The sequence below is a fragment of the Podarcis melisellensis genome (assembly GCF_964234715.1).
Source record: "Podarcis melisellensis genome assembly, chromosome: W".
NCBI lineage: Eukaryota > Metazoa > Chordata > Lepidosauria > Squamata > Lacertidae > Podarcis > Podarcis melisellensis.
In genome coordinates, this window is record NC_138535.1 from 30,892,139 (window position 1) to 30,913,700 (window position 21,562).

The window sequence follows — 21,562 nt, forward strand, 5'->3', positions numbered from 1 at the left end:
GCTTGCAGATAGGGATAGCGCACGGTTGGAGAGCCTTTTATTTGTAATTGCTCTGGTTGCTTAGAAGGGTAGTTGGCGGATGAAGTGAATTAAGTCAACTTTAATCGTTTAACCTGCCAGAAAAAAAGGGCCAGTTTAAAACAGTGGCTGACTAGTTCACAGAGTTCCTGAACAAGCCTGCATGGAAACACCGGTTTCTATAATAACTGAAATGTGCTTCATTTGCAACTAAGTAGAGCCTCTCTGCTAATGCGGAGCACAATCCACAGCTTCAGGCAAGGCCATTTATATACCCAGAATCCAGAGCAGCCTTTTCTCCTACGCCTCTGAAGTACCACCACTGCAACACCAGCGCTTGGCCTTCTGGCACCTGCAGGCTAGGGAAAGAGCTCTTTAGCACCCTGGGGTGGAGCGCCTTCTCAGCAATAGCACTGTCTGCTCATTCCCAACTTCTTCAACCAGTGCCTCTGTGCCTTCTGTAAATGTCTGGAGTAAATGTCTAGCAGGAAGTGTCTGTCCTCTCCAGAATGTTGAAATACTGAAGAAGGCGCCCAATAGCCCTAAGACGGGGGCGGAAATAGTACTTAAGGATGATCAAGCATTGCGTATGAAGGTCCAGGAGCTTGAAGAAAAACTCCAGCTGTTGCCAGCAATACTCCAGGATCCGCAAGGAAGAGGTATTTTTGAGAATCCTGTCTTCACAAATTCCGGGGACATGGCCCTCCCAGTGTTAAGGTGGGGAGGTGGGGTTGGGAGTTTGCAGATAAGAGTCAAAAGGTAAAAATATAAAGGCTAATGGAATTCTATTTAAAAATCAAAAGTCGCTGTGGTGGTTCTAGTTGTAGTGTCAGACAAAAGACAAGATGGAAAAGAAAAGATAAGGAAGAGAGAAAAGAGATAGAGAGAAAGGAAGGAAGAAAGAAAAAGAAAACACAAAAATTCGTACTTAAAATAGTTTGTTTGTTTGTTCAGAAAAGAGAAGGAAAAGAAAAAAAACCCATTGTAATAGGTAAATAGGAAAAAGGGAGGAGTGGGGATGGAAAAGTTGTTATATATAGAGAGAATTCTTTAATGAGAAATTAAAAAAAGCTTTTTAAACTTTTTAAGTGATAGCAGCTCTTTTGGCTGAGGTGTGGCATGCAGCTGAAACAGTATTTCAGGAAACTCAAGCATTGCCTATGAAGGTCCAGGAGCTTGAAGAGAAACTCCAGGCATTGCCAGCAACACTCCAGGAGCCGCAAGCCAGAGGTATTTTTGAGAATCCTGTCTTCACAAATTCCGGGGACATGGCCCTCCCAGTGTTAAGGTGGGGAGGTGGGGCTGCGGGTTTGCAGATAAGAGTCAAAAGTTAAAAATGTAAAGGCTAATGGAATTCTATTTAAAAATCAGGTCAGGACAACAGATCCACACCTGGGAGCCTGATGGCAGCTGAAGGGATCCACGGGGATCCAGGGCAAGCTGCACTTGCTGCTCAGGTAAGGCCAGAAGGAGGCTTACCAGGCGTCCCCGGTTGCCAGGGAGAGTCCCCGGATTCAGCAATCTGTCCCCGGCAGAAATGTGTCCCCGGAATGTCCCCGGATTTACGCCTGGGGACTTCCTGCGCTGCAACATGGCTGATGCCATGGCAGCAAGCAGCATCGGAGGTCCCAACTACATCCGGGGACATTAATTAAATCCGGGGACATTCCAGCCAGCCAATCCGCTGGCTGGGGGGGGGGGTGCCCCGACCTTGCTGCAGCCGCCGCTGCTGAGGAGAGGGAGAGCCCGACCCGAGAGAGAAGAGACCCAGAGGAAGGTCTGTCTGCTTTAAGGCCTCATTGCTGAGCAAAAATCAGCGTTCTTGGCCGTTCCTGTGGCGTACACCCCTCCCCCCTTTTCTCCAGCTGGATGGCTTGTCTTTGGGGCGTTGAGGCAGAGCACAGCAGAGGGGATCCCCTGTCCCCCCACCCACTTTGTGGGAGAGCTCGCTTGCAGATAGGGATAGCGCACGGTTGGAGAGCCTTTTATTTGTAATTGCTCTGGTTGCTTAGAAGGGTAGTTGGCGGATGAAGTGAATCAAGTCACCTTTAATCGTTTAACCTGCCAGAAAAAAAGGGCCAGTTTAAAACAGCGGCTGTCTAGTTCACAGAGTTCCTGAACAAGCCTGCATGGAAACACCGGTTTCTATAATGACTGAAATGTGCTTCATTTGCAAATAAGTAGAGCCTCTCTGCTAATGCGGAGCACAATCCACAGCTTCAGGCAAGGCCATTTATATACCCAGAATCCAGAGCAGCCTTTTCTCCTACGCCTCTGAAGTACCACCACTGCAACACCAGCGCTTGGCCTTCTGGCACCTGCAGGCTAGGGAAAGAGCTCTCTAGCACCCTGGGGTGGAGCTCCTTCTCAGCAATAGCACTGTCTGCTCATTCCCAACTTCTTCAACCAGTGCCTCTGTGCCTTCTGTAAATGTCTGGAGTAAATGTCTAGCAGGAAGTGTCTGTCCTCCCCAGGATGTTGAAATACCGAAGAAGGCGCCCAATAGCCCTAAGACGGGGGCGGAAACAGTACTTAAGGATGATCAAGCATTTGATCTGAAGGTCCAGGAGCTTGTAGAAAACCTCCAGCCATTCCCTGCAATACTCCAGGAGCCACAAGCAAGAGGTATTTTTGAGAAAAGGGGGGGGGGGAGTGGTGATGGAAAAGTAGATATATATATAGAATTCTTTATTGAGAAATTTAAAAAACCTTTTTTTGAAAAAGAGAAAAATGAGTAATAATGAATATGAGTAAATGAGTAAGAAGTGAATAGAAATAGATGAATAATGAGTAATAATGTATTAATAAAAAAGGGAGGGTTGTGTGTATAGCTAAAGAAGAAGGAGGAGCGAGAGAGAGGGGGGGGACCAAGAAAACTGATTTACAGTGCTGGCTCTTGGGAATTGAAAGGGCACATAAAAAGGCCTTGCCCAAATTAAAGAAAAACCAACAAACAACCCCAGTCAAACAATTAAAAAAACCAGCCTGTGGAGCTCAGATGAACAAGTCCCACTTTGGTGCAACTTGACCGTAATGGCATGCACAGATGCTCCCTTCTTTTTCTCAGTGATAGCAACTATTTTGGCTGGGGTGTGGCAAGGAGCTGAAACAGTATTTCAGGAAACTCAGACATTCCTTGTGAAGCTCTGGGAGCTTGAAGAGAAACTCCAGGCGTTGCCAGCAACACTCCAGGAGCCGCAAGCCAGAGGTATTTTTGAGAATCCTGTCTTCACAAATTCCGGGGACATGGCCCTCCCAGTGTTAAGGTGGGGAGGTGGGGCTGTGGGTTTGCAGATAAGAGTCCAAAGTTAAAAATGTAAAGGCTAATGGAATTCTATTTAAAAATCAGGTCAGGACAAGAGATCCACACCTGGGAGCTTGATGGCAGCTGAAGGGATCCACGGGGATCCAGGGCAAGCTGCACTTGCTGCTCAGGTAAGGCCAGAAGGAGGCTTACCAGGCGTCCCCCGCTGCCAGGGAGAGTCCCTGGATTCAGCAATCTGTCCCCGGCAGAAATGTGTCCCCGGAATGTCCCCGGATTTACGCCTGGGGACTTCCTGCGCTGCAACATGGCTGACGCCATGGCAGCAAGCAGCATCGGAGGTCCCGACTACATCCGGGGACATTAATTAAATCCGGGGACATTCCAGCCAGCCAATCCGCTGGCTGGGGGGGGGGGTGCCCCGACCTTGCTGCAGCCGCCGCCACTGAGGAGAGGGAGAGCCAGACCCGAGAGAGAAGAGACCCAGAGGAAGGTCTGTCTGCTTTAACGCCTCATTGCTGAGCAAAAAACAGTGTTCTTGGCCGTTCCTGTGGCGTACACCCCTCCCCCCTTTTCTCCAGCTGGACGGCTTGTCTTTGGGGCGTTGAGGCAAAGCACAGCAGAGGGGATCCCCTGTCCCCCCCCACCCACTTTGTGGGAGAGCTCGCTTGCAGATAGGGATAGCGCACAATTGTAGAGCCTTTTATTTGTAATTGCTCTGGTTGCTTAGAAGGGTAGTTGTCGGATGAAGTGAATCAAGTCAACTTTAATCGTTTAGCCTGCCAGAAAAAGGGCCAGTTTGGAACAGCAGCTGTCTAGTTCACAGAGTTCCTGAACAAGCCTGCATGGAAACACCGGTTTCTATAATAACTGAAATGTGCTTCATTTCCAACTAAGTAGAGCCTCTCTGCTAATGCAGAGCACAATCCACAGCTTCAGGCAAGGCCATTTATATACCCAGAATCCAGAGCAGCCTTTTCTCCTACGCCTCTGAAGTACCACCACTGCAACACCAGCGCTTGGCCTTCTGGCACCTGCAGGCTAGGGAAAGAGCTCTTTAGCACCCTGGGGTGGAGCTCCTTCTCAGCAATAGCACTGTCTGCTCATTCCCAACTTCTTCAACCAGTGCCTCTGTGCCTTCTGTAAATGTCTGGAGTAAATGTCTAGCAGGAAGTGTCTGTCCTCTCCAGGATGTTGAAATACTGAAGAAGGCGCCCAATAGCCCTAAGACGGGGGCGGAAACAGTACTTAAGGATGATCAAGCATTGCCTATGAAGGTCCAGGAGCTTGAAGAAAAACTCCAGCCATTGCCAGCAACACTCCAGGAGCCGCAAGCAAGAGGTATTTTTGAGAATCCTGTCTTCACAAATTCCGGGGACATGGCCCTCCCAGTGTTAAGGTGGGGTTGGGAGTTTGCACATAAGAGTCCAAAGTTAAAAATGTAAAGGCTAATGGAATTCTATTTAAAAATCAAAAGTCGCTGTGGTGGTTCAAGTTATAGTGTGAGACAAAAGACAAGATGGAAAAGAAAAGATAAGGAAGAGAGAAAAGAGATAGAGAGAAAATAGAAGAAAGAAAGAAAAAGAAAACACAAAAAATCCTACTGAAAATAGTTTGTTTGTTTGTTCAGAAAAGAGAAGGAAAAGAAAAAAAAACCATTGTAATAAGTAAATAGAAAAAGGGGAAGTGGGGATGGAAAAGTAGATATATATATAGAATTCTTTAATGAGAAATTTAAAAAAAACTTTTTTTAAGAAAAAAGAGAAAGTAATAATAATGAAAATGAGTAAATGAGTAAGAAGTGAATAGAAATGGATGAATAATGAGTAATAATGTATTAATAAAAAAGGGAGGGTTGTGTGTATAACTAAAGAAGAAGGAGGAGAGAGAGAGAGAAGGGAACAAGAAAAAGGGGCAGTTTGAATTCTCCTGTGGGACCCCCAGGGCTTGGTGTCGGGTCCCTAGATCGGGGCTGAGGCGGCCGTTCCAGGAAATGGGCTCCAATGGTTCAGGCCGCCTACCTGGGTTCATAGGGCTTTAAAATACGGATAAGAAATGGACTGAAAATCAACTAAATAAAATAAAGCATGGGTTTTGCTGTGCCCCCCTGCACTGGCAGGGCAGGGTCCACGCCGCGTTCTTCTAGCCCCCAGCCGGTCCCCGGTGCGCGGTTCCTCTGCTCTTTTGCTCCAGCCGCTGGTGATATTGGCTTGGGGTCGGAGCTGGGCTAGCTGGGGCGTTCCCTCCGGGCTTCCCTGTCTCTCCCGATCCCCTCCTATCCTTTCCAATACAGTCGTACCTTGGATCCCAAACGCCTTGCGTCTCGAATGTTTTGGCTCCCGGACGCCACAAACCCGGAAGTGAGTTTTCCGGTTTGTGAATGTTCTTTGGAGCCCAAATGTCCGACGGGGCTTCCGCGGCTTCGGATTGAGTGCAGGAAGCTCCTGCAGCCAATCGGAAGCCGCGCCTTGGTTTCCGAATGTTTTGGAAGTCAAACGGACTTCTGGCATGGATTCCGTTTGACTTCCGAGGTACCACTGTATATCTTCTCGGAGCAGGGGCAATCCCATTGCCGCCTTCAGTTCTGGTAAAGCTAAGAATTGCTTGTGCAGATCTTGATGCCTTCAAGGCCGAGGCTGTCATCTGATGAGACCCAGTACTCCTATCAGAGAAGCAAATCCTCAAATACAGTCATACCTCTTCTTCCGCTCGGCTCAGGTTACGTCTTTTCAGGTTGCGTCTTGCGGCGACCCGGAAGTAACGGAACGGGTTACTTCCAGGTTTCGCTGCTTGCGCATGTGCAGACGCTCAGAATGACGTCACGCGCATGCGCAGAAGCGGCAAATCGCGACCCACACACGCGCAGACGCGGGTTGCGTTCTGCTCATGATGCGAACGGGGCTCCGGAACGGAGGCCCTTCGCAACCAGAGGTACCACTGTAGTTGAAATGCCTGGCTTGTTCAATGGCTTGTCCATTTAGGAGCCATTTCTGCTTCCTGGGCTGTGCCCCCAATACTACGGCTTTTGTCTTGGAATAATTTGTATTCAAATCTTTGTTACGACACAGTCTCCCAAAGTTCTTTAGCAATCGCCTCATACCCACTTGCGTTTGTGCTAACAACACCGTATCGTTGGCATGTAGCAAAATGGATACATTATGGGATAAAACTGAAACAGGGAAATATCTGGCCATTTGGGTTCCTTTATTACATCATTTACATAAATGTTAAAAAGCAGAATTTTAGAAAGTATTTCAAAGTTTTTAAAATGATTTAGGAATTACAAGGTTAACTTTTTAAAAAAGATATTAAATAGGTTTTAAAAGCCTATATGTGTAACTACTGATGATGTTGGGGGGTGGCGGCAGCTGTGGTTGTAAGACTCCCTTAAAACTGATTTACAGTGCTGGCTCTTGGGGACTGAAAGGGCACATAAAAAGGCCTTGCCCAAATTAAAGAAAAACCAACAATCAACCCCAGTCAAACAATTAAAAAAAACCAGCCTGTGGAGCTCAGATGAACAAGTCCCACTTTGGTGCAACTTGACCGGAATGACATGCACAGATGCTCCCTTCTTTTTCTCAGTGATTACAGCTCTTTTGGCTGGGGTGTGGCATGCAGCTGAAACAGTATTTAAGGAAGCTCAAGTGTTCCGTGTGAAGCTCCAGGAGCTTGAAGAGAAATTCCAGGCGTGGCCAGCAACACTCCAGGAGCCGCAAGCCAGAGGTATTTTTGAGAATCCTGTCTTCACATGGCCCTCCCTCCCAATGATGTTGGGTTTCAAGTCCCATCATCCCTGATGAGCGCTGGCCATGTTGGCTGGGGCTTAGGGGAGTCCCACCACAGTCTGGAGCCCAGTTCAGTGCGCCTTTGTGGGCAGCTGGTAGCCATGCCAGGGTCGCCTTCGCTGCGTGGAAGGGGTGGCCTCCCCCCCACCCCATGCGCAGGAGACCAGAGGCCAGTAGCAGACTGCGCATGTGCCTCTGAAGGGCACAAAGGTTTGCTGCCTCCATGTGTGCCCATTTTCTTGCCAAAAAGAATAAAAATACAGCATATGGTTGCACATACCAGGCACCAATGTTAATGGTGGTTCTTTGGCTTTTCCTTCAGGTGAGGAACATGAGGAGGAGGAGGAGGAGCAGCAGCAGGTGGAGAAGGAAAAATAAAGAAAATGGGGGGGGGATATATATTTCCCTATATATTTCTATTCTTAGTTCTATGTATTGCTCCTTTATTTAACAAAATTTATTTTTAAAAGCCTGCAAAGTGGTTTACCAAAACAAAAAACAAAAAAACCACCACAGCAGTAAAATCAAGAAAAATCAAGAATCCTACTTTAAAACATACAAAAGCTAAAGTATTAAAAGAGATGAAAATTACTTCAACTTCCTAAGCTTCTAGGTATGCTTGCCTCAACAAGAATGCTTTTAGCAGGTGCCTGAAAAGCGTCTAGCAAAGGCACGTGCTTTGTTGCAAGAGGCGGGGAGTTCCAAAGGGCAGGTGCTGCCACACTAAACCATGCAGTACAGATATTCTGCGGAACCTGTGGTAGCGCTTGAAACTGTGAGAATTCCGTGAAAAAAGATTTAGAAATCTGGTCAAATTTGAAGCTTTCCTTGTCGGGTCGAATTGCGGTTATAAAGATGAATGTATTGCCTAGAATGTTGTTTTTGTTCCAAACATTGCAAATTGTGGACAAGTTGGACTGTTTCAAGAAGTGGCAGAAAGATATTTCTAAATTTGTCTGGCAGGGCAAGAAATCCAGAATAAAATTTAAGATTTTAACTGATGCAAAGGAAAGGGGGGGATTTGCCCTGCCAGACTTTAAACTATACTATGAATCAGCAGCTTTCTGCTGGTTGAAGGACTGGCTACTTCTTGCGAACACAGACATTTTGGACTTAGAAGGTTTTAACAATATTTTTGGATGGCATGCATATTTGTGGTATGACAAGGTTAAAGCTCACAAAGCCTTTAAAAATCATATTGTCAGGAAAGCATTATATAATGTCTGGATTAGATATAAAGACTTGCTGGAAAATAAAACCCCAAGGTGGTTGTCGCCAATGGAGGTAAAGGCTGTGAAAAGGCTCAATATGGAGTCCAAATGGCCGAAATATTGGGAAATTTTGGAACAAGAAGGGGACAAACAGAAATTGCAGAGCTTTGAGAAATTAAAAGATAAAGTGCGAGAACGGCTTGATTATTATCAAATAATGGAGGTTTACAAGTTGGACAGGAAAATTGGCTTCCAGGTGGAAAAATCAAAATTGGAAACAGAATTGTTAGAATCCAATACTAAAAATTTGTCAAAAATGTATAACTTGCTGATGAAATGGAGTACACAGGAAGAAACGGTGAAGTCAGCCATGATTAAGTGGGCACAAGATATTGGTCATAACATTATGTTTGCCGACTGGGAAAAGTTGTGGACCACCGGTATGAAATTTACGGCATGTAATGCCCTAAGAGAGAATATTATGAAAATGATTTATAGGTGGTACATGACCCCAGTCAAGCTTGCAAAAATTTACCACTTGCCTGATAATAAATGTTGGAAATGTAAAGAAAATGAAGGTACTTTCTTCCACCTTTGGTGGACGTGCCCAAAGATTAAGGCGTTCTGGGAAATGATATATAATGAACTGAAAAAGGTATTTAAATATACCTTTCTGAAGAAACCAGAGGCCTTTCTCTTGGGTATTGTCGGCCAGTGGCGTAGCGTGGGTTGTCAGCACCCGGGGCAAGGCAAGTAATTTGCGCCCCCTAACCCGTGGATTTTAGCACTCGAGTGCGAGCGCGCCCCCCCTCCCAGATGTTGCGGCCGGCCCTCCTGCACCCCCCCCATGCTACGCCACTGGGGCTGGGGGCGAGCGAAGGAGCCAAGGACCCCCCCTTAAGGCTCAGCAGGAATTTATTAAATTTATTATTTGCGGAGCCCCCACGAGACGAGGCAGCCGAAGCCCCCTCCCCTCGGGCGCCTCCCCGCCCCCTCCTCTCCTTGGGCTGTAGGTGGAGTCCGCGCTCCGAGGCGCTCCAGATCTGGGCTTGGCAAGCGCCTCTCCTCCTCCCGGCCGGGTCCGGGGGCTTCCAGCCGCGCTCCGTCCTCGCCCCCCCCGGCTGAGACTTGCGCCGAGAGCCGGAGCCAGCAGCTCCCCCTTCCGCCGGGAGACCCTCGCCCGCCCGCCGGCTTCCTCTCGGAGGGTTTTGGGGAGCGCAGGGCGCGGCGAGGCCCCTCGGAGCTCTCCTCCCTCCCCGTCGGCAGAAGCAGCCGCCGCCTGTGGCTGGGCCGAGGGGATGGCGGCGGCGTCGGGGTGCGGAGGCTGCCCGTGCCCGGCCAAGCGGCGTCGGCGCTGCTGCAGCGGCTGCTCCTCCTGCGAGCAGTGAGTGGAGCGCGGCGGCGGCGGCGGGGAGCCCGGCGGAGGAAGGAACTTGTCCCTTCCCTCTGGACTCGCACCCCCCCAGATGTTGCGCCCGGTGCGGCCGGCACCCCTGGTACCCCCCACGCTACGCCACTGTTGTCGGCCAATTGGTGCCAAAGAAGGATAGAACATTCTTTATGTATGCTACAACAGCAGCAAGAATACTCATCGCAAAGTATTGGAAGACACAAGATCTACCCACCTTGGAAGAATGGCAGATGAAGGTGATAGACTATATGGGACTGGCAGAAATGACTGGCAGAATCCGAGACCAGGGGAGAGAGACAGCGGAAGAAGATTGGAAGAAATTTAAGGACTATCTTAAGAAACATTGCAAAATTAATGAATGTTAGAATGACGTTGGTTTAGAATTTATGTGGTTTACAGCTGTAATGGATAAGTAAAAAGAAAAGAAAGGTCAAAAATTAAATGAAAATTAAGGGAAAGGATTTGCTGAACTAATAAATTAGATAACTGGAATACAGAAAGGGGAGGTATGAGGAAGTCGGGGAAGTAAGTTATAAGAAAATAAGGGATTGAAAGTATACTTGTTTTTACTTTTGTCTGTTTGTATTTTTGTTTTGTTTTGTTTTTATATAATTTTTGAAACTTTAATAAAAATCTTTTTTTAAAAAAAAATATGAAACTGTTAAAATTCCAGCTCCATGATTGCAGTCATGGGATTGTTGTCTATGTTTTGACTTCACAGAGTGGGAAGTGACGACGACAGGATGTTTGTGTTCCTGTGTTCCGTGAAGTGGGACCATTGTCCTTTGTTCTTTTTCTCTTTGCTGTCTGATGCTCGAGAGAGAGGGAGCCATGTTGCAGTGCTCCGTGTGTATGTTGATATGTAAATAAAGTTGATTAGCCAAAATGCTGAGTTGCTGAGGTCTGTCAGGCATGATGCACAAACTCTGCGGATCCCTAAGTGTGCCGGTGTCGCTTGGCATCGGTCGCTGTGATGTTCGGGCTGAAGAAAGCTTATGAAGCTCCCAAACGATCGACCAGGAGGGAGGGAACATGCCAGTCGGGCACGTGTCTCTGCCAGGGTGCTACTCGAGTGTAGGCTGAACTCCTGACAGAAACTACGGAAGGGGAGGTTTTAGTCATGGGGATTTCACCATGCTCTGAAAAGGAAAACATTGATTTCAACAGCAGGCCTGCACAGCAGCAATCTACTCGCCTGCGAGTCTCATCATGATCAGTGGGACTTCTTCCCGAGCCGGCGGTGCATAAGATGGGCTGCACCCCTTGCACCCAACTTGTACCTAAAACTCTGCACAAGCCTGCCTGCACCAGAGAAGAGTGGAGCTGGAAGGGACCCCTGAGGGTCATCAAGCCAACCCCCTGGGGCAATGCAGGAATCTCAAGTAGACTATCCCTGACCGATGGCCCCCCGTCTTCTGTTTTTCCTCTCAGCCAGGACACACAACAACGGAGACTGGAGGTGGGGGGAAAGATAAATTTTGACGAGGGAAAGGCAATGGGGCCGATTTGTCAGGCACACACAGGCACACACGCAGAGAGGAACCCCACATGGGAGACACAGATACACAAGCACACAGAAGTCAATAACCCAAGAGTGGCTTCTAAGTGGGGGGTTGGCTGAGGACAGGGTGGGGCAGAAACATGTGGAGCTTTGCAGAGGAGAGGCAGAAAGCGGTTGTCAGAGGGAAACTCACTTTCCCTGTTTAGAAACCGGCCAAGATCCCTTCTGCATTTGCAGCGCTGCCCCCAAAGTGACCCTTTCAATCCACATGGTAGTCCAGCTGTAGGCGCTGGTCTTCCAGGCAGAATGAAAGGCGCACCCACCGATCCCGCTTCCTTCCTCTCCCCTTCCTGCCCCCCTCCGTTCTTTGCTCACCTGCCTCCTTCCCGTCCTCTCCCCTGCCTGCCTCCTCCAGCCGGGAGCGCCCACCCATGACTCCCAGCTTCCCAAGCCACCAGTGAATGTCCCCCCCCCCGCAGGATGACACCCAGTGCGGACCGCCCCCACCCTGCTCCGCCACTGCTGAGAGCAGGACATCTCTGAAGACTCGGCTGGGGTTCTGTAATCTCTGGTGATACATCCCACTGGCTGAGGTGTGGTGAGCTGCAGACTGACTCCCACAAGTCACCAGCTGAGAGGTCCATGGTCCAGATGCCACTACACCCCTAGGTGCTGAAAAGTACCAACTTGAATGGCTCTGAAAGGAAATCAGACAAATTCAACCTTGAGATTTCTATGCTGTCCATCGGACTGGGTTGCCCCAGCCATTCTGGGCAGCTGCCTCACTCTGGCTCATCAGAGGTCCGGCCCTGCTTGGGAATATGAGTGGGAGAGGGCCATTGCACTCAGGTCCTGCTTATGGGCTTGTTGTGAGCCTCTGCTGGGCAACTATGGGGAACAAGGTGCTGGACTAGATCATCCATTGGTCTAATCCAGAAGGACTGTTCTTACATCCGGGGTGGACTGGAGGCAACTCCAACTTGCAAAAAGCCCTGGAACACCAAGAATTGCAGACTCCCACACTCGCAAGCAAATGAGCTATTGCTTCGCTTCTTAAACCAAAAAAAAAAAAAACAAACCCACGTCCAGTAGCAAACAGACCAATGAAAGTTGCATTTTTGCGTGGGTAGGAAGGGTGTCATTTTCCTTTGGCTGATTTAGGTCCTCGGCTTTTAGACTCCAGAACTGGCACAAACAGGGATGGAACTCTGCTTCAGTTCAAAGGGAGGTATGATTGGCAGGCAAGGTGACACAGCCAGTTAGGTGGGAGGGAGGAGGAGGCGGGTGGGGAGGTCACAAGGGAGGAAAGAGCTGTGCACCTCAGCTCGGAAGTATTTTGGAAGAGTGGAGGGGAACAGAGGAAACCTTTCTTCCCTTGCAGTCTTTTCTCTCCCCCTCCTTTTTCCTTTTTTTCCTTTTCTAAGAATATGCTACACGGAATTTCCGAGGGGGGAATTCGCTAGGGATCTCGCCTTCCCCAGAAACCCCTCCACATAGCTAGGGCGCGAGACAATGAGCTCGAGAAAGCCCTTTCCTTCCCCCGTCGCACCAAGCACCGCATCTTTTTTTAAGAAGAAAAGACCCTGCTTCCCTCTTTCTGGTATGAAAGCCTATCAATATGAGCGGGGACTTGGGCATGAACTCTGTATTTACATACTGCTGCGTATAGCCCAATCAAAAGCATCGGATTTGGACAGCTAGCCAATAGCGCTTAGCGGCCTCTAGTGGACAGAATCTGTCTTGGGCCGCTGCCTGTTTCCCTTCTGCGGAGCAGCGGAGCTTCGCCAGCTTGACTGAGCTCCTGAGTGGCCGCCGGCTGAGAGAACAATGGACTCCGTCCATCAAAAGCCCATGAACTGGTTTCTATTGCCCAAAGTGATCCTTTGTTGCAAGAAATCTGTCAAGCCACTTCCCTTATGGACTGCCGGCTTAGGAAAAGCCCCTCACTTCAGAAAATCCACCCCCTGCATCAATTTCCTCCATTCCAACGCCATTCTTGCCCTTAAGGAAAGGACTCTTTCCCCCTCTATCTCCCGCCAGAATCCCTCAAGCGTGAGGACACGTGTACACCCAGGGAAGTGCCCAAAGGTGACACTTACTGAGCAGTTAGTTGGCCAAAGAAACCAAGAGCCCATCCCCAGGCTTGCCCCAGGGTATGGATGTGCAGGAGGGACGCGGGTGGCGCTGCGGTCTAAACCTGGCGCTGTGATCTGTTGGTGAAAACAGTACCAGGAGACTCTTTCAGGTGGTTCATAGTCTAACAGAACCACCTTTGCCATCAGGGTCTGATACAGAGTCCAAGATCTCCTGTCATGACTCCTGTCATGAGATAAAAAGAGGTAGACTCCACCAAGGGAGGAGGGTGCCAGAGCTCTTCCTTGCCAGTTCCCGGGGCCACGTGGAGGAGGGGGTAGGAGGGAGGGAAACAGACGGAGTATGCATGCGCATTCGACTGCCCAATGGCATCCACATCACCCAGGGGATCACAGCCACAGAGATGAGAAAAGAAGAGCCACCCCATTGTCTGGAGAGGTCACTTACCTGATCGCATGGACAAGCCGTTGTCATCGGACCCCAGTGATGGAAGCGTGCAGCTGTATTGAGGCAGCACCAGGTGCTGAAATTGTGCACCTCTAACAATTTTGTGCCTGGGGCAACTGCCCCTGTGCCCCGCAGCCCACTACGCCACTGGGTCTAGTCAAGTAAAGTGAAGTTGATCCTCCACTGTGGGTTACTTTTGTTCAAAGCAAGATTCCTCTGGGGGGAGAGGATGTTGCAAAGTAAGTCAGAGGCAAAGCAGCCCCAAGCCAGGTTCTGTGTTTGCACACATGATTTGCAGTGAGCCAAGGGCTGAATTGCTGCTCTTGTTTCATAGCCCAGAACAGCAGCTGTAGGCGAAAGGTCTCAAGTTAGACAACCAGGTCTTGGTCAAGGCATCCGCTGACCAGCAGGCCATAGAGAAGAGGAGCGTCAGCATTTCAACTCTGAGCCAAAAGTTTGGCTTTTGCTATTTTTGGACACCCTTGGTCATGAGCCAAGTGTGATTCTCGAACTGTGAATGCTGACTTTGCCAAATCCACACAGGCCCTTTTCATCTCTCATGCTCAGGAAGTCGCAGCCAGAGCTCAGGAGAGGATTTTTCATTTGCTCCTTTTCCATGGGGTGGGGAAAACTCAACACTTTTAATCTTGTCTTATTGTTATGCAAATTGGGTGGTCCAAAAGAAGGAGACTTATAGCTGCACCCTCTCTTTAGCACAGATGGCCTGCAGGAGAATTTCCTGTCCTTAAAAGTAAAACTGAACTTTATTGGCAGTGCAACTGCAGGGAAGGCATTGTCTGCCACGTTTGCAGTTGAAGGCAGAGCTGGGGGGGGCAGGAATGTTCAGCAGAGGGCAACCAAAATTATCAAGGGGCTGGAGCAACTCCCAGATGAGAAGCTAAAACATTTGGGGCTTTCTAGTTTAGGGGGGAAATGAGTAAGGGAGGACACGGTCAGGGGTACACGCATAGTGTAGAGAAAGTGGAATGCTCACAAGGCTGAGGGACTAGGCAAGACCAAGGCTATTTCAAAACCAGTTTTTAGGTGCATTTAGCTTTGTGTTCTATAGCTTTTAGCCCAATATTGATTGATGGGGAATGGAGGCTTATTTGGGGATGGTTTGTGGTGCGCAGCCCTGTCTTGTCTTGTCCGTGTGTGTGTGTGTGTGTGTGTGTTTTCAAGGGCTTTTGGCTTGTTCATGGGGATCCTTCAGAAGGAAGAGACAAAAGAGTAGGGGCATTTTAGGACAACATAACAAAAACTTATGCAGGCATAGCCTATTTCATCAGAAGCATATAGGAGACTGAGGAGGTTGATTGATAGTTTGAGGTATTGGTTGAGGCTAAGACACCTGAAAAATCATATCACCCCTTAATGGATGGCTCTGCTCTGCAGATGACGGCTTCCTGCAGGTACCATCTTATCGGGGGTCCCTTGTCTGCTATCTTTTCAATGCCTACTTCCTCTTCCTCTTTCAAGAAGCCTTCTAAGGAGAGATTTTTCTTAGTCTGCTTCTGTGTAGGAACCGTTTTTGAATGTTTTGGTTGTTTAACTGTTGTGTCTTTGCTGCCCTGGACTCCTTTGGGAGGAAGGGTGGGATATAAGGAGGCCGAGTAGTGCCTCCTGCCCATACCTGAAGGTTTTGTGGAGGCGCCAGAGCCTCAGTGTCTCAGCACCTGCATTGCATGCAGAAGGTCCCAGGTGCAGTCCCTAGCACCTGCAGTTAGAAGCTCAATGTAGGTAGGAGCCTCTCTCTGCCCAAGACCTTGGAGAGCTTCTGCCACTCAGGCCGGAAGTGGGCAATACTGGGCTAAATGGATCAATCAGATTTAGGATCAGGGACTTCCTTCTCTTAAACTCCACAGGCAGAGAAACTCCACAGGCAGGACTAGCCCCAGTTGCCAGAACGGAGGATCTTAGCCTCCTCTTAAGGTAGGGCTATCAGACATCAACAGCTTCTGGGTCTTCCTTTAAGAAGCTCAACAATTTGGGGGTCTTCCTAAAAATAGCGCCACAGCTTTCGGGGTGTCTTGGTTTCTACTATTAGAAATATGGCATCCCTATCCTAAGACTCCTCCTCAGTCGGCTGACTTCCCAACAGTCATGGAGGGGCTCTCTGTGCCTTTTGTTCTGCTCCATGTAATGCCTCCCTTGTTCCTGGGGACAGAGAAGGAGGGGAGAAGGGAACAGCGGACATGGCAGGTGCCTGGGGATCTGTTGCAGCCTCAGCCTCCACCTCCTTCTCCTCCTCCTCCTCCTCCTCAGCTGCCTCAGTCTCCCTTAAACCTGTTGCTTGTTTAGCCTCCAAGCCATCTGCTCCCCCTTCTTCTTCTTCTGACCTGTCTCCTGCACCCCACCAGCAGTCTCTTGGCTTGGAGCCTTCCCACTTTGATGCTTCCCTCGGGGGTTCCCTGGCTGTAGCCTCCCACCATTCCTCCTCCTCTAGCCAGTACCCGACACTAGCTTTGTCTACAGAGGAAGCCCCTAACTCACTGAGGGTTTGAGACCCATCTACACCCCTCACCTGGTTAGCCCACCAGTTGAAGCCATTCCTGGGGTGTGGCTGCTGCTGCAGGCTGACAGTTTCTAAGAGAAGAACTGTAGTGACCAAAGGTGGACAAACTACCTCAGAAGGAGCACAACGTGCCCCCCACCAGAGGTACTACCCCTCCCCTCACACCCTTGAGTCATGAAGGACAGAGAGTGGAGAGTTGAATGTGTGTAGAAACCAGCCTTCCTTAGGAAACCAAAGTTTACATTCATCACTCCACCCACTTTCACCTGTGGCCCCTTCCACCACAGGCACACGGCCCCTGGAAGGCTTCCCAGAGGAGAATATGGCCCTTAAGACTGAAAAAGAGTCCCCAACTCCAAACTAGTGACGAACTACTATTGATGGCTCCAGCTGGATGTTGAAATCTCCCTCTAAGCTCCTTCTCAGATCCATGTTCCCTTTCAACAACTGGCTTCCTCCTGCAGGTCAGACAGTCCCCTCAGTTCAAGGACCCATTGTTTCTCCATGTGCATTTTCAGCAGCCTCCCATGTGACTGCCAGTGATGTCATTTTTCCCATCCTCAGATTTTGCCCCACCCCCGGCAGCCTAAAATTCTAATCAGCTTATATCTTCAAAGGAAATAAGACATCTCCATCTGAGCAAGACCTCCATGTGGCTGGGGTATTCTGGGGCTTCTGTACCTTGAACTAATAATTTCTTGTTTGCATGTTCTACCCCAGCTGCTGCTCCCTGTTCAGTTCAGCTGGGGGATTAATTATGCCTTGTCATTTGATTTGTCAGGGTCTGTTCCATACATGTCTAACTGGTTTGAGCGAAAGGCTTCTCAGAAGCTAGGGCATGTCATAAAAGACAGCAATGTACAAAAGCGGGTGGAGGGTGGACATTAAAATCAGTCCAAAGAATTCAAATGTCTGGGTGCTCAGGAAATGTTTAAATGATAGCACAGAGCTGTTGGCATAAAAAAGGTCTTCAAGAGATGCTTGAAAGTCAGCATTTCATTCCAGATCAGCCTTCTCACGGATTCAGTCACTTGTGCAGACAGCTCAACTTCTGCAACCAATGACCTCCTGCAGAGTGTAGCCACAAAAGAGAGTTTTGGGAGGACTGGAGGACAGGCTTGCAGTTCATTCAGGGCGGAAGCAATGGGAGAAGGGCCATAGCTTAGTGGTAAAGCAGCTGCTTACATGCAGAAGCTCTCCGGTTCAATCTGTTGTATCTCCAGCTAGAATGTCCTCTGTCTGAAACCCTGGAGAGTTTTTGCCATCCATTGTGGACAAGACTGAGCTAGATAGAGCCATAGTGGGACTCAGTATAAGGCAGCCTCCTATTGTCCCAGCAAGAAGCCTTTGCCACGCACAGAGGACTCCTTTCAGACATGAAATAAATAAAGCTGCCCTGGAAAGGGATGCTGAAAATTAGAAAGCCCTGGGACAACAAAAGACTCGGACACAGTGCCTTTAAAGCACGGACCTGGGCCTAGGAAGCATGGGGCACCAGGAACCTGTGGCTGAGCCTTGAGAGACTGCTGTCCAAGGTGCTGAAGGGATTGAATACCAAGATGCAACTGTTAGCATGTCAAGGGGCATGATGGTGCTTTGAATGCATAAAGCAGATGCGGCCTAACTTGCACAGTTGCAGAATGAACTGAACTGAGCTGGAAGAAGCAGGACTACATGGGATGTAGAACGCTATACAGCAAATGGCTCGGGGTGGCCCACTGGGAGAGGCACATGATGCAAAAAGCGGCAGTTCCAACCCATTCATGGGAAAGAGAGCTCTGAAATCCTGGAGAGCAGCTGCTGGCTGTGGCAGACCATACAGAACTAGATGGCCCAGTGGTCTCACTGGCTTTTCAAGCCAGAACACAGCTTCAGCGCCCCCAGGACAAACCAATTTTTAATCCCCCAAACACTTACTAATCAGAGTTTCCTTTTTAAAGCGACAGTAGTTCAAAGCATTGACTAGGGGCTGTTCAATGTTCAAAGGCACTTTGGATGCCTTGACTTGCAATCCCTACAACAACCCTGCAGAGCAGTTCAGTGTTATCTCGAGTTGCAGAATAGCGAGGCGCGATGCCGAGGCGGACGCAGGGTGGCCCACCTAAGGAGTTCATGGTAGGGGGACCTAATGAGGCCAAACTCCACCTTTTGCAGCCCACTCCTACATATTGTAATAAGCAAAAACCTGTCCTTATTCCCTTATGGGGAACACAAGAGCCCTTCTAGAGTCCTTTGTAGGCTCTCCATCGGTCGGAGAAAATAGCAGAGGCCAAGCAGAGAAGATTGAGAAGCAAAGCAGCTAGTAAGCCTGATCTTTATTGAACTGTTGCAACAGGGTGCTCCCCCCCCCCCACAGGCAGGAGAAGGAGGAGGACCCACAACAAAGATGTGCCTGCCCTTATAGAGACATTTTAAATTGCCCGCCTTGGAGGCCAAGACCACCCCCAGATACATCGTACCTACATCACAGAAAGGGCGGTCTACAACAGACATCTGAGTGCGTTGTTTACCTCCTGTCTGGCAGGTTACCTGTTAGTGCTCACTTGATTGGGTACCCTGGGGAGTCTGGCCAGTCTTTTGTAATGACAAAGACTTAGTTCCTGAGCCAGGTCACAGGCTCAGCCTATGTAGGAGTGCAAATATCCAGAGATGTAGTGATCAGATGGGATTACTATGAGGAATTATAAAAGACCCTGATGCTGGGAAAGATGGAGGGCACTAGGAGAAGGGGATGACAGAGGACGAGATGGTTGGACAGTGTTCTCGAAGCTACCAGCATGAGTTTGACCAAACTGCGGGAGGCCTGGCGTGCTCTGGTCCAGGGGGTCACACAGAGGCGGGCACGACTAAACAACAACAACAACAAAGCTCTCCATTCCTTTTCTGCACCAAACTTGATTATCGGAGGACAGGAAAATACTAGCAAAAGAAAAGGGGGAAAAAAGCTGACCTTGTCTTGTGTTTCTTTCCTGGAATAAGAAAAAAATGAAGAGACACGAGAATTCTAAGGTGCCAGAACAAGCTTTGCTGGCTTCTGGTAGTAAACAAACCAGAAGAGACAGAAGATGACCGACTTTCCATTGAAGAAGCCTTGACCCGTTTGAATAAAGGTAAGAAGAAAGATAGGGCTCAGTGCTTATGCCCCAATCCAGCAAAGAAGAACAAGACATGTAAATCAGCTCCAGTACGTTTGTCTCTTGCTGGGTCACGAACTGGGAATAAAGCTGGTGCATATCTGAGTGTTAGTACTGAACTGCATTGTTTCCAATATGATGTGCTTCTGAATGGGTACTCCTCTTCATCTTTTAGCTCATCAAGCCATACTTTAAAATGGTGTTTCCATGTGACTAGGGTTGGGTAAGGTCCTTACCGTCAGGATGTTAATACTTGGATGCTCAGTTGAGGTTTATCCCCTTCTCTTCAGCTGTTTAAGGACTGCCCCTCTTTCTGATTTACTGCCAATGAACTTTGTGCCATCTGCAGATTTCAACATGCTTCTACTTAACCTGACCCAAACCATTGGTTGGCTTTCATTGAGTTCTGTGGACACAGTAAAACATAGCTGCCATCTGGTTTCTCTCGGGATGTTCGGATTGTGGAACACAGATTTGCTCTCCACCGTAACCATGTCTCTCAGCATACCACTTTATTTCCCCCCAGATAGGTGGCTACTATTCACTTGTAGGAAGATGTGCTCATTTAGATTACAACATTGCAGGTGGGAGGCTGCTCAGAGCCCGTGGGTCCCTGCGGAACAAAGAAGGAGTCCAGCCCCCAACCGGAGCAAATAGCGGAGACCAAGGTTTATCGCGCAACAGGTTCAGAGAGGAATTGAACCCCGAGAACGGGGTGACAAGGACTTTTAAAAGTTCCTATCTTATCCCAGCAGGCAGTTCGCTAAACATCACCACTCCATCAGAAAAGGGGAGGGTTATACATGATTAACATAGGAGGAATGTGTTGGGGTAACATGCAAATACAGGATATGTCTTGGGAAATCCGCTCCACTTCCCAGTGGGGAGGAGTTGCGGTGGACCACGTGGCCACCCACTCCCCACCAGGGGCGGGGGACTCTGTCCCCCGTTGCCTATGGGATCCTGCCCACGTCAGAGTCCGGCCAGCCAACCCCCAGAGAACTTCCTCTTTGGCTCGCTTCCTCAATCACCCGCCCTCCCTCCCGATTTTGCAGGTTAGGCAATGGCCTTGCTATGGACTTTGGTTGGTCGCCTTGGTTGTCCAAGGGGCCTGGTAGGAATTTTTCCACTTGGCAAATTGGCACTGGACACTTGGTTTTTGTGGGAATGTTCAGGGGTGCAGGAGAGGATATATTGACTAATTATATCCTTATCCAACTTGTGCTAACAAGTTCCCAAAATATCAGCAGAGTTTATAGACATTCCCCTTTAAGTTCGCAACGGTAACGTCTGCACAGGTTCGCTAGAACCTCTATAATAATTACTCTGGTAATTTCCCCTTTGTTCCCTCTTAAAATACAAGACACAACACAGTCTTTATAAAAGTATAAAAGAGTTTACTCACGTTCTGTTCACAATATGATCCCAGAAGGCACACAGACTTAAAAAGGTAAAATACATTTAGAATCTATCTTGTAGCAAGATAGTCCTTATCTCCTCTCTTGGCTGGGAGCCAAGAGAGCATCCTTAGATGTTTCCCCATCGAAGGAAGATGGCAGAGAGAGAGAGATGGCTGCCTGCCCTGTGCTTTTATCATTTACCTGCACAGGTGAGGCCACACCCACCTCTGGTCACATGCGGAGGAAGTCCGTACCCAGGAAGTTTACCTGCTTGCTAGACAGACATCCCTCCCCATGTTCTAACATGTACACTCTAGGAATGTTGTCATTGACTGCTCCTGTGTTTACATCCCACACTTTTCGCCTACCTCGTAGCAATCGTCACAACTTTGTTAGGGTTGTGGTTAGGCATTGTTTGACCTTGTGTGGGGGAGGGGAGGTGTGGCCACCACCTGCCCCTCCATGCTTAAGGGTATTCCGTTAAAGGGTGTTGATCTAGTCTGAAGCCCGGCTGGGGGGCTAAGGCCTTGACACGACCCCGACGGGAGCACCAGGGGGAGCTTGAGTTGGTTCGCATCGACAGGGCTCCCCCTACTGGGACTTCCTGCACAATGGGCAGGAGTCAGATATAGTCAGGTCCAATCAGTGCCTTGGCCAATACCGCTCACATTCTTTAATTTCAATAAAGTTGTGGCCAAAATTTGCCCAGTAACATAAACCTAATATCCGTGTCCTTGTGTGAGTCATTTCCAACGAGGGGGTGGCTGCGGGGTCTCGACAC

General features: G+C 49.0%; 1 long non-coding RNA gene across 1 annotated transcript in view; it reads right to left on the reverse strand.

The window, feature by feature from the left end:
• The window catches only part of LOC309361330, a 1,008,653-nt gene that overhangs the window by 171,734 nt on the left and 815,357 nt on the right, over positions 1 to 21,562 (reverse strand). The window lies entirely within an intron of this gene.